A 13,468-nucleotide genomic window follows, 5' to 3' on the forward strand; every position below is an offset into this window, starting at 1 on the left:
TCCGATTGTTATTTTAGTATGTTCTACAAAATTGGTTTAATGGTTCTGGACTAATTACATTTTTGGAAAATGCTTTCACAAACAAAAATAAAGGTGGTCTTCCGCTATGGCATCAAATTGACTTCTTAAACAAAAATTATTATTAGCAATTTCTATAATTTTTTACCTGTGGTTATCATCACTGAGCTGGATGTGTTTTTGTTTTATGCCAGGTAAATATGGCTGCATTTTCTTTATGTAGGTGGAACAACCTAAAAAATCATAATCTATTAATTGAATATAAATTCATGTACTATAAAATAAATTATATTTATTTGGTCAAAGATCAAATTTACACCGACTTTAGAACTAGCAAACAAAATCCTGGAATACATGAACTCATTCTCTCAGCTTTCCATTTTGTCAAGGTCTTATTTCTTTATATATACCCTCTACTACTTACTTGAACTTAGTTTATCATCAATGACAAGGCGGATTGTGATTTGTTCGATATTTTGTTCTTTTCACTTTTATGAATTATGCTAGGAAAACAGTGTTCAAAATTGTTTTAGTCGACATTTCTTAAATCCTTATTCAGTCATTGATAAATTTAGACGCAAATGCCAAATTGAATTACCTGCTAAAAAATAAAGGTTGCATTGGCTGACAGCTGCTTCGTATGATGACTATGTCATTTTACTCTTTTTAATGATCTTTGTTCATAATTTGCTCACGTATATTATGAAGCTTGCATTATTTTCATAAAGTTTATATTCTCCTAGGACAACATATTTTTTTGTTTTTGGTACGTGTGTCTGACGGTCAGTTTTCCTCTTGTTACTGTATTACATTACAAAACTATCGGAGAGTACATTTCATGATGATAATAAGGATTACTTATTTCAAGATTTACAGGTCTGGAAAAACTAATCCTTCTTAAGATTGTTTTTATTATTACATAAATGTGCTCTCCGATACAATTTTGTAATATAACAAAGTACTCATTCAGTGTTCATAACTATTTAAAAATGTGGTGGTCCTCATTATGGTTTTTGAAAAAAATTCTTGGTAATATATGAAAAGTGATTTGAATGCTCCCGAGAGAGCGATCATGTAGTCGCTGCCTTGACCATAATTTTATAGCAGTGCTGAATGCAATGTTAGTTTAAATCAAATACAGTATAATCTACATTTTTATTTATTTATTTATTTTTTTGTATCATAAACAAATGTTGAGCCAAATTTTATAACGTATCCGCAATCTTGGAAAAAAAATCGCTAATAATTTAATGGAAAGTCAAATTTTTATTCGAAGTTCCATCAGCTAGAATTGGGATTAAGGTTTGATGATGTCCCAGCTCTTTCCTTACGTAATTGTTTTTGTTGTCAGGTTAGTTCATCTCTTATGATTAATAATTGAACCTTTCGTGGGTGAGACAGATTAGAGCCAGCATTTGTCTTCGAGGAAGTACCTTTCAACCATTGCTCAGTTTTAAACATTTTTTGTAGATATATGTCACTTCGTTTTATATTTAAATTGATATGATGTAATGATAATGTGGATGGTAATGGTGGTGGTTGTATAAGGATGATTATTATTATTATTATTATTATTATTATTATTATTATTATTATTATTATTATATTATTATTATTATTATTACTGGAAATACAAATGTTCCAAAGAGTTGTAGTTTTAGGATTTTATTCTGTATTTTATATTAGCCAAAGGTTATATTTATTTGCCCCATGTCTTATTCCTTCATATTAAATGCCACAATAGGATTTAATGTTTTAATGCTAGGGAAAGTACAGGAAGCATTGTTGAACCTGACCTGTTGAAATGTCGTGGAGGAATAACGCCTCTTATTTGTCAAGATACATATAAAGGTATTTTTGTTACCAAATTTTTTTAAAGATATTTGCTTTTGTTTTTCCACGAGGAAGTCCATTTCGGACTTTTCCAGAGGTATTTGAGGAATTGGTATTGAGTGGAAATTGGCTGAAATTACGAAATTGCTGAGGAAATGAGTTTCGGCATTACTTCAGGAATGCAATGACCTTGATAAGATTTCTGTTGTTAGAGAGCCTTGTACTTGTTTTATGATTTTTATCATTTTATTTTTATTTTTATTTAATGCTGCGTGTATTTGTCGGAGGATTAATCTTGTGCCGAACTTGAACATACAACGAAATTCGTTTTTTTTCCTCTCCCTCGTAATGACTTCAAGTGGCGTTGTAAAAATTCCTCGTTAACCACAGTCATTTTGACAGTGAATTGCTACTTCGATATTCGATCATGGTAAAGCCGCTCTTGTATTAGGAAGGCGTTTCCTGTGGCATGATTATATTAATCTCAAGATTTCTTTTTATCTTCTTGTGTTGGTTTGGATGATTTGAAGCTTCGCATTTTATCTACCAAATAGTTTATTCACAATGTAATCACCGCCATCTTGTTGCAACAGAAGTATACTGTCTTATTGTAAATTGTGATTAATTTGGATTGCGTAATATTGATGAGGTAGAAACCCTTGAGAAAATCCTTATGATCATATTAAAGAGCAGGAATTGAATGACATACTCTATCCAAAAAGTTCTGGAGCTTATTGTGTTTTTTCTTTTTATTAACACGGAGAGATTTTATTCAATGCGTGTGTGTGTGTGTTCAGAGGACGGATTGCCAAATTCTCGTATCATAAAAAATACAAGGAAATGGGGGTTCTGCTACGTTTTGTACTTTTCGCATTGTAATTTCAGAAAGTATAAACATATCGTTTATCACATATCCTGCCAATAATATTCACTTAAAATCCTAATTTATGGGCATAACCACTCTAGTAATTCGGACAACGAATAAGAATTATCTTTTGTAATGAGAGTTCTTTTACAAATTAATATTTGGTTAAGCAAGGGCCACTACGTTCAACTTTGAACATATACAAGGGTTGGCCAGAGAGAGAGAGAGAGAGAGAGAGAGAGAGAGATTATAGCAACACAAATCGTGAACGGGCGTCGACACTGATTTAAATGCATGCAAATCAATTTTTGTAATATAAGACCCCCTCGGCATAGTCCTGCCCCCCGTAAATGGAACGCTTATGGGTGTCCGGTTTCGAGGTTAAATCGGGTTTGGCGCTCATCGGGAGAGGGATTGTGAAGTGTTTTAGTGGGAGCTTTTGCCACGATCGAAATACGAAAGGTTTTGCGCTGGAAGAGGATTAAACGGATCTGGTGAAGAAGGAAAGTTTGAGCCCTTAGACGAGATGGACGCTCTAAGAGGATGAGGAGACGTTAATATATGCTACACCTGTCAGGACGCAGCCAGCCTCTTGATGGAGGGCCTTAAATTCTCTCTCTCTCTCTCTCTCTCTCTCTCTCTCTCTCTCTCTCTCTCTCTCTCTCTCTCTCTCCTTTGTGAATACATTTGTGAAAAGGAAGAAAAGATATTTAATTTCCAAAACGGTTAGTTTGATATAATTTCTCTCTTGTAAAAATCTCTCTCTCTCTCTCTCTCTCTCTCTCCTCTCTCCTCTCTCTCTCTCTTTCTCTCTCTCTCTCTCTCTTTTATTTCCCAAACCCCGTTAGTTTGTTATTATATAATTTCTCTCTCTCTCTCTCTCTCTCTCTCTCTCTCTCTCTCTCTCTCTCTCTCTCTCTCTCTCTCACCTCTATTTTGAATACATTTGTCAAAAAGAAGAAATATGAAGATATTTAATATCCTAAAAGGTTGGTTTGTTATGATTTAAACAGATAAGATCTCTCTCTCTCTCTCTCTCTCTCTCTCTCTCTCTCTCTCTCTCTCTCTCTCTCTCTCTCATATCACACACGCCTCTCTCATTCCTTACTTGGCTTTTTCACCTTTTGTTCAGTCTTTTTCTTCCTGTTTATAGGTGTCTCGTATTTTACTGACTTTATGTTCAGTGCTTATGCAGTTCGTTGCTAATTTTTTCCAGGCGCAACTTTTTTGCTTTTTTGTTTTCCATGGAATATCGGAAGGTTCTCTATTTTTTTAGATGTATTATTTTTGTAAATTGCAAGATCTATTTAGATAAGTTTTGTAATCCTTGATATATAAAGATATTTTCAAGTGTTTTAATCCTTTCAACGATGTGCATTGTCCTTATTTTAATGAAAAAACTTCTTGAATTTTCAAGACTTTGAAGGTCGCTGGAAAGTTTACTCCTAATTTTTTATGTTAAGTGTGCACAGATTTCATGCTAACTGCAGTTTTTTTTTTTTTTTTTTTTTTTTTTTAATGACTGAAATCGTAATAGGGACGTTTTGGAAATAGCTGAATTGAATGTTGTGGAAATAACTGAAATCATAATTGGAATGTTGTGGAAATAGCTGAAATCATAATTAGAGTATTTTGGAAATAACTGAATTCATCAATGGAATATTTTGGAGATAACTTAAGTCATAATTGGAATATCATATAACTCAAATCATAATTGTAATATTTTGGGAATAACTAAAATCATAGTTGTAATATGATATAACTGAAATCATAATTGGAATATTTTGGAAATGACTAAAATCATAAATGTGATATTTTGAAATTAACTAAAATCACTAGGGGAATATTTTGGAAATAACAAAAATCACCGTTGGAATAATTTGAGGATAACTAGATTCCTAATTGGAATATTTGCTTCCATTCAGTAATCCACCCATTCGGCGAATTCACCACATCGTTAGGAATGACGTAAGCGAGTGTCAAAAGGTATATTTAATATAGGTATGACGCCATCTGTAGGAACGTTACCTGGTCTTGACTTAGTCAGGATCAGAAAAAAAGGGTGATAAGATAATGCAGGATGGACCTTTCTGTAGAAGTTCTCTATTTGAATCATATATATATATTATAGTCTATATATATATATATATATATATATATATATCTATATATATATATATATATATATATATGTGTGTGTGTTGACACGTGGACACAAACACAAGTATATATCTTTTATATATAGGTGATATATATATATATATATATATATATATATATATATATATATATATATATATATATTAGTATGTGTACGAGTATATATATATATATATATATACATGTATATATATATATATATATATATATATATATATATATATATATGTCTATATATAAGTTTTATATATGCCTATATATAAGTTTTATATATGCATATATGTGTGGCTACATAAGACACACACTCTACTTAAAACTCCCTTTATGGCTTTCTGTAACAATACTATTGAGAGGGCTTTATCTGTCCGTCTGCCCTCAGATCTTAAAACCTACTGAGGCTAGAGGGCTGCAAATTGGCTTGTTGATCATCCACCCTCCAATCATCAAACGTACCAAGTTGCAGTCCTCTAGCCTTAGTAGTTTTTATTTTGTTTTAAGGTTAAAGTTAGCCATGGACCGTACATCTGGCACCGCCGAGAACAATTCCGGATTCGTTGCCGACGCACTTTCACTTGACCGCTTCTGGTGAGCAACTCAGCGCTGCCTGGTCGTAGCTGAGAGTTTCATGCTGCAGCACGTCGAGTGTTTCATATAGTATTATATGCTGCACAGAAAACTCAATTGTTCGGTACAATTTTTATTTATTTATTTATTTTTTTTTTTTGGCATTCATTTTTTCCGTTTGTCGTTAGGCTTGTTCTAGCTAAGGATATTCAAGTTTCTTTAATTTCCTATATTTTAAGAATAATCAATAGAAAGGTTACTTGGCACTTAAATTAAGATATACTTGACTTTTTCTACAGTCTGTATTAATGTATATTGATATGAGTTGAATGGGCGTCCTTGTCTTTGAACTTCTACGAAACTATGAAGTGAAGGAGATAAGAACAAACTGCAAAGAAATCCTTCGAAGTATCGCTTGAATATAATTATTTGTATTACGTATTTTACATAACGGATAGCTGAGGTTCGTTTGTATTGCAATTTATTTATTTTTACTTTATATCTGAGTATTGAAGAAATGTTTTAATTGTTGGTTAAGTCTGTGTCCATACTAGTCCTGATTTGTGTCAGCTGAAATCAGAAATATAACTCTTATCCTCAAGACCTCGTTTTGCTGTTGGTAGACAAAGATTGATTTTTATTTATTGATCATAGTTTTCTTTTCTGAATACTACCTAAGACACGAGTCTTGAAGCGTGTCATTCTTGTAGTTTCACGAGTTATGCCATCCAGGTCTTGGTCCGTCTTTCAGTTACATGATGTAGTAAACTAGGTTTGGAGTACTACTCCTCTGAAGATCTGGTAGTTTCTTGATACATTTGTTGTGTAAGGGAATATCATTCTTCATTGAAGGTATTTTGTGTATTGCTGAAGTTGCATCCAGCCAAACGGTTAGATTTTATAAATATGCATATATATATATATATATATATACTATATATATATATATATATATATATATATATATATATATATAATGTCTAACAAGGTCAAATGACACTCGTTTAAACAAATATGTATGTATGTTTGTGCATATATATTTGTGTGTGTATTAACTTTTGCCACTTGTGTGTAATTTTTTTTTATATATTCTCCACAAATATTAAGCTAAAAATGCTCTGTAATATCCAGCTCATTTTACCTTGGGAATGACTTACACCAAAGGGAAATTTTGTTATGTAAAAAGAGGGCGATCGTTCCTTGTGGTTATTGTTCCGATTTAGTTGAGAGTGACTCAGGACTACATGAATTAGATACAAGTTATCCTGAAATACTCTTTTTCAAGTTAAAATATTTCTTCAGAGATTTAGGGTCTCGTAATCGTGTTGAAGTGATAGAAAGATGGAGCTGTGTAGTATATGTGGTACATTGCTGTGTGATTCATAATTATGGGGCAGCCATTCTTAGAATTAAGGCAATCGGATATCAGCATGCCAAAACGGAGCATGTGAAGTTAGGGTAGAAGTTTTTGTACAGGTCTCAACGATCTTAGAAGTAATTCAACATTTAGAATCTTGGAGAATTATCGGAGATCATTTGAATAAAGCTTTTTATATGTAAAAAAAAAAAAATCATTGAAACGCAATGAAGAGCTCAGTTAATTTTCAAGCCACCAAACTTCATGGGACTGTTCATACCACGGTGTTCCGGAAAACCTCTTTCTTATCAGTAAACTTCGACTTGTGGTTCTATCCCAGCACCTGTTGGTTTCCGTTTCGGCTTTCTGATATTTTCCTTATTATAATTTTTTCCCTATTCCTTCATTTACTTTCTCTTAGGTCTTTTTTTATTTTTCTCTTAAGATGTCGACCCTGTGTCTGAGGAGAAAGCCACTTACAGTATGCTCTCTCTCTCTCTCTCTCTCTCTCTCTCTCTCTCTCTCTCTCTCTCTCTCTCTCTCTCTCTCCTTCTAGGTCTTTAAAGCTCTATGAAATTTCCTGGGTTCTCTTTGGCACCCCAATCCTACCCCTACCTGCTTGCAATCTTCAGTTTTATTTTAAGTCTTCGTTTTACCGGGTCTCATCCTTCCTTTTGTACCCTAAATTTATACGTGTTTAAGACTTGACTTTTTTCCTTCCAAAATCTTTTGCTCCCTTTCTTACTTGGCCATGCTCCTCCCCCCTCCCCCCTCCCCAGCTCACATTACACTTTCTTTTCCGTCTTTGTCCTCGCCTTTGTTTTCATCCTCCCCCAGAACGCAGAGAAGTGTCCCCCAGCATCATAAATTACTCTTATCCGGTGCAAATAACAACATCGTCGCGTCGGTGGAACTGTGAAGGGGCTGCCGTAAGGGCGACTCGTCCCTTCTCCAGTCATCCATCTCCGCCCTTTTCGACTGCCCTCCTCGGCCGCCCTCCTCCTGATCGGCGCCGATACCACACCTGTCAGGTTATCGGGTGATTATTGGCATTTTTGTTTGGGGTCCCCTGTGATGGGCCAGGCCGATTGGCCGCAGCCACTTGTGTTTGAGCACTTTTACTGGGCCCGTTGGTTGCCTTAGTTGGGCCTATATTTATATATATTTCGGAGATTAAAAGATGGAGGCAGAGAGGTTTTCTTTTCATTGGCTAATGTTAAAATTAATGGTCTCGCTTGTTTCCAGGCTCTCTAGTTATTAAAGGTCTAGTAAGTTAAATTGTTCAGATTTAATTTTACTCTGAATACAGCCGCTTCGTGTGAGCCCTTGAGATTTGAAATTTTCTAATAACACCGGACTAGGTATCCCAAATAATAATGATTGATAATTTAAACATTCATATTAAGAAAAGCGAGAAAAGTGTTTATTTCATGAGTAAGCTTCTGATGTTCCATTTCTAACCCCTCTTAGATATGGCTCGCATACCAAAGTGTAATTAGGGGTAACAAGAGTAACCTGTTCGGAATAAAATACATGAAAAGGATTAGTTAAGTGACTTTTTCGTGAATAAAACATGCATGATGTTTCTGCTTCTAAAACTGAAAAAAATTGAATGGTTTGTAAGACATTCAGGTCTAGGAAACTAGCTTGTGGCCCGAGTAGTCCTTTTATTTTGAATTGATAGGGCGAAATCATTTATGCGATTTGATTTAATAGTATTAATCTAATGCAAGAACGTCTAAAAGTCCCTAGAGGCTTTTACTGCAGCGCAGTTGAAATCTGCTGCTAAAGGAGACATTCTTTGCAGCGCATTTAAAAGCTGCCGGCACACTGCAGCTCAGGTCAACCTATTACAAGATTACCTGAGAGACATTTTTACAGCAATGTTAGGATATGCTTTGAAAGTAGTTTAAAGTTTGCACGGAAAGGATTTTGGGTTTTCTTGCATTAAGGATTTTGGATACGTGACCTGCAGTGCTGTTAAAGGATGTCTAAAAAGAACCCCTGAGGACATTCTTGGCATCACTGTTAAAATGTATTTAGTAGACCGAGAGAAGTTCCCTTCAGCGTAGTTAAAAGATGCTCAGAGAGGAATCTGAAGACATTTTTAGTACCGTTTTTGAGAGATAATTATTGACGGGAGTGGAAACTTGATTTATGATCTCAGTCGGCGTGGGAGCGCGTTTACTATATTTAAGCTACGTAGCACGCTTGTCCTTGAATGAAAGGGTTCTTGGAAGATCAACACAACGCCGTTTTTTTCTATAAAAGTTCAGAGGTTTAATGAATAAAAAGCCAAATCCGTTTACTCGTTCATTAATGGTTTAGGTATAAAACTAAGATACTTTATTTTTTTTATCTGACACATTTTAATTTGTTTGAGTTAAGAGATTATATTTTATATGACGTTACCAGCTTACTGGAGTATGTATTTTCCTTGCTCTTGTTATATATATATATATTTTTTTACTTTTAAATCTAGCAGCTCATTATACTATACTGAATCAGTCAGCTTGTGTTTACTTTTCACAGATCAGCTTATTGTATTAATTCTTCTTTTCCTTGTCGCTTATTTCTCGCCAGTGTGGCTACTACACTACAGAAACGCTTTTAATTAATAATCTAATGTTCTACACCTTTAGACACCCCCCACCCCTTCCCACAAAAACCCTAAACCCTTCAGATCTGGTCTCCCGGAGGTAAGGGGTCCTAATGGGGTCCTTGCGTTGGTTGTCTGATACAGAGATCTGCGGCAAAGGATCGTGATGGGCCTCCAGGAGGAGGAGGACCTACTTACAGCCGATTATTCTCTTTCATTAATCTATTTAGGGCCTCTTGAGGGCTGATATGTCACTCATGCTCTCTTTGGAAAATGAATGGAGGGTAGTAATCGTCCGGCATCAGGCGAGAGACGCGTTTAATTGACATACCTGGATGCTGGCCGCGCGCCCAGCTCAACACCAGGAGCTGCTGCTGCAGACTGGAAGCCTCGCTGGAGCCGGGATTAAGGACTCTCACGAGGCCTCATCGTAGATGGGTTTACCTTGGGTTTAAGCAGAACTCGCTTCGTCTTCGTGGGTCATCTATTTGTCTAAGCTTCAACAGATATGTTGTCTGTTTATGCCCACTTTTATTGGGGCTGAATTTAAAATGTTTGATTATTAAAAATTAAAGAAAGTAGAGCTCACTGCCTTCGTGGGCCATATATTTATGTATTCGAGGTATTATCTTGGGCCATATATGTATTCGAGGTACTATATACTATTTACTATGCCCACGTTTAGTGGGACTGAATTTTAATTTTTTTTATTGTTTGTTAAAAATTAAAGCCAACCTTTGGCTTTCTCCTCTTGATTTTGTGTTTCCTGATTGCTGACTAATTTAACTTTTCATCATCGCTGCCTCCGTAAGGCTCCTCTTCCTCTTCCTACGCAACTTATTATTTTTTTTATTATTTCATTCTAGGTTGAGTTGGAGTTTGGTATTTGTTTGCCTGTCTCTCTTTGGCATTTACTCTTAATCACTTGACATTTGATTTTCACCACACAACCTTAAAACTGAACATTTACTGAGTAATTATAAACATGCAGCGCATTTCGTAAAACCTTCCTATGTCAAGTTGAGAAGCGAACATTTTGTGACCGAGTATTGTCTTGTAAAATTACAGTTTGTTGATAATTTTTTTGGGGGGTGATTTCGTTAATGAAAATTCATCATTGCCCGACGATGTGATGTGTTTTCAGATCCCTAACTCTTTCAAATTAATGACTCTCTCTCTCTCTCTCTCTCTCTCTCTCTCTCTCTCTCTCTCTCTCTCTCTCTCGTTGGTGCTTCGGAATACTGGTTGCTATCATTCTGATTACTCGTTACCAAAATATCCACTTTTTACATGGCTTCAGAGTCATGTAGTGCACCGTTCGACAATTTGTATATTTTTGTTGCTGTTGCTAACGAGCTTGTTATTGGCTGTAATTCCTGTCCTTATGCATGATACCATTATGTTGATTTAGCGTTGTTCAGAGCACTAGAATCACAGCCATTTGCTCGTGAACGTTATGCTGTGTAAGTCTTGTAGATATACTTATTTCACTGGCGACCTCGTTATATTTAGTGTTATGTCATTGGTTTCATTAACCTCCATCTACCATGTTGGAGTTTATGTATTCAGTCGTTTGTGTTTGTAGGTCAGTCAGTCTGTTCACGGGGTATCTTTAGAAGTTTATAAATGGATTTCAATCAAATTAGTGTCGATGGGTTAGCATTCGGAAAAGGAATGTGTAGATTTTGAGATGGATTCGGTATGCTTTTTTTGATTTTTATTCTGGATTTATTTTTCTTTGATGAAATTGCCTTGAATTGTATTGTAGAATTCCGTTTGTCATACTTATCATTATTGATGATGTCAGGGATGATTTTTTTTTTTCATTCCTGTACGAATATGAACCTACACCTGGGGAGATGATATATATATATATATATATATATATATATAATATATATATATATATATATATATATATATATATAATTCTTGACCACATCAGTTATTGCATGTGAGCCAAGGGCCCAGACTCGAATCCCTGACGGGGTTAGATCCATTCCTAAGATATAACGTATTATATATTATATTATAATATTAATATATGTATATATACATGTTCATGCACGTGGACTGAAAGGCTCTATTTAAACACAATGAAGTTAAAAGTTTAGCCAATTCTTGTCTGTTGGACAGTCGGTAGCTCATATCAGTAAGCTGTGTCAGTAATTATCTCCTGAGTCTTACTATAGTGGATTAAGTTGGCCGTGTGTCAGAATTAGTGTCATGTAAGTGCTTATCGTCACAATTAGTAATTAGCTACCTCCGTAACAATGTCAGTTCTGGCAGTATCTGAAGGAGACTAATATGGGGTGTTTCGGGAAGGAGGTGCCTTATCTCTCTCTCTCTCTCTCTCTCTCTCTCTCTCTCTCTCTCTCTCTCTCTCTCTCTCTCGTTGTAGCCATCTTGCTTGGTGAGACGTTCCCGCGTGAAGTCAGATTAATCAACAGATATCACAAGTTTAACATACGACTAGAATTTGAGAAATATCTAGAAGTGTTCGTGAACTATCGGTGATAAGATTAGTGTGAAAATAGTAGGATAAAGCGTCTTCTAAGTTAGTTTATCAAGTGTAATACTGTAAATCAGAACAAGATGCCAGAATAAGTTCCAACTGCGGGAAGAGAGATGGCGTAATTTAGCGTGTTTAGCAGATTCGCAATACGATGAGGTAGCAGGAAGGGAACTGGCATTTCTCATCTATGAAATCAGCAACAGTCCTAACCAAAAAGATACAAAGGCATTCATAGATATATTAGAAGGATATAATCCTTCAAACTGGAACAAATCTAATGAAAACATCTTGAAAATAATTGAAGAAGTTCCAAATAAAATCCAAGTGGTCAAGAGACTCATAAAGAAAATATACATAAACCAACATATTCCGACAAAGAAAATGAATAAGGTGAATCTTGTGAATATCCTAATTGACGCATTAGGAAAAAGAATGCCAAAAGCATGCAAACTGTGTAAGGTTTGGTATAGTATAGTCAATCCACAAAACCTAATCAGAAAATGTGCTGCATGCAACATTCCGACCCATCCACAGTGTGCTGAGGTAATACAAGATATGAGAAAAGATACAAGAATTTTTTGTTCAACATGTCTATCATGGATAGACAATGTTATTAAATCAAGATTGAATGTACAAATAGTTGAGGATGAAGAAGAAGAGGAAGAGGAAGAAGAAGAAGAAGAAGAGGGAAAACGGAGAGAAGTAAACAAAAATGAAATGACAGAAAAAATAAGGAAAACAAAGAACAAGATAAAAGTATGGATGCAGAGATACTCATTGATACTACATATGAGGCAATAAAGCAGCATACCTACGAAGAAATAAATTACGATATGGCAACAGAAAAGCAAATCCCGAAGAGGCTCTACCCAGATCTACACAATGACGGGAAAGAGGAAAAAATAGACAAGAAAGACAAAATCTGCAACCTTTTGAAAAGAGGGAATTGCAGATTTGGAGAAAGATGTTACTACAAACATCCTAAGGTATGTCACAACTATGAAATATATGGTAAATGTGCATACCTAGATGGATATGGGGATGATTGCAGAGATCTGCATCCAAAAATATGCAAAAACCTAAAAGAAGGAAAAGGATGTAAGTTCGACAAAAATGCCAATATATGCACCCTGTAGCCATGAATCATAATCAAATAAATAACCAACCAAGCAATAAAATCCAAAATAAGAAAGAAACAAATAAAGAGAGAAATCAAGAATATCAGGTAAAAGAGAAAAGCAAACCACCAATGAGATATGCAGAGGATGTCAGCAAAAATTTCAATGCATCAGCTCCAAAATTCTACTCAAGGGATAATAACTGTATTTATTATGCAAGAGGATATTGCAGAAACGGAGAAAATTGCAGATTCAGACACATGAATAATTATGATGAAGGAAGATCAAATATTATGGAAAAGTTGGATTTTTTAATGTCAGAATTTCTGGAAATGAAAAAAAGAACAACATACCAGAACAGGAAGAGACATGGGAAAAATCCTTATTACTACCAATATTAAATGAAGGAGAAACACGCAAACCATCATAGTGATGAATG

The 13,468-nt window shown here is 35.0% G+C and overlaps 1 pseudogene; it reads left to right on the top strand.

The window, feature by feature from the left end:
* The window catches only part of LOC135213521 (basic salivary proline-rich protein 1-like), a 395,509-nt pseudogene that overhangs the window by 95,924 nt on the left and 286,117 nt on the right, over positions 1–13,468 (top strand).

The sequence above is a fragment of the Macrobrachium nipponense genome, chromosome 43 (genome assembly GCF_015104395.2).
Source record: "Macrobrachium nipponense isolate FS-2020 chromosome 43, ASM1510439v2, whole genome shotgun sequence".
Taxonomy (NCBI): domain Eukaryota; kingdom Metazoa; phylum Arthropoda; class Malacostraca; order Decapoda; family Palaemonidae; genus Macrobrachium; species Macrobrachium nipponense.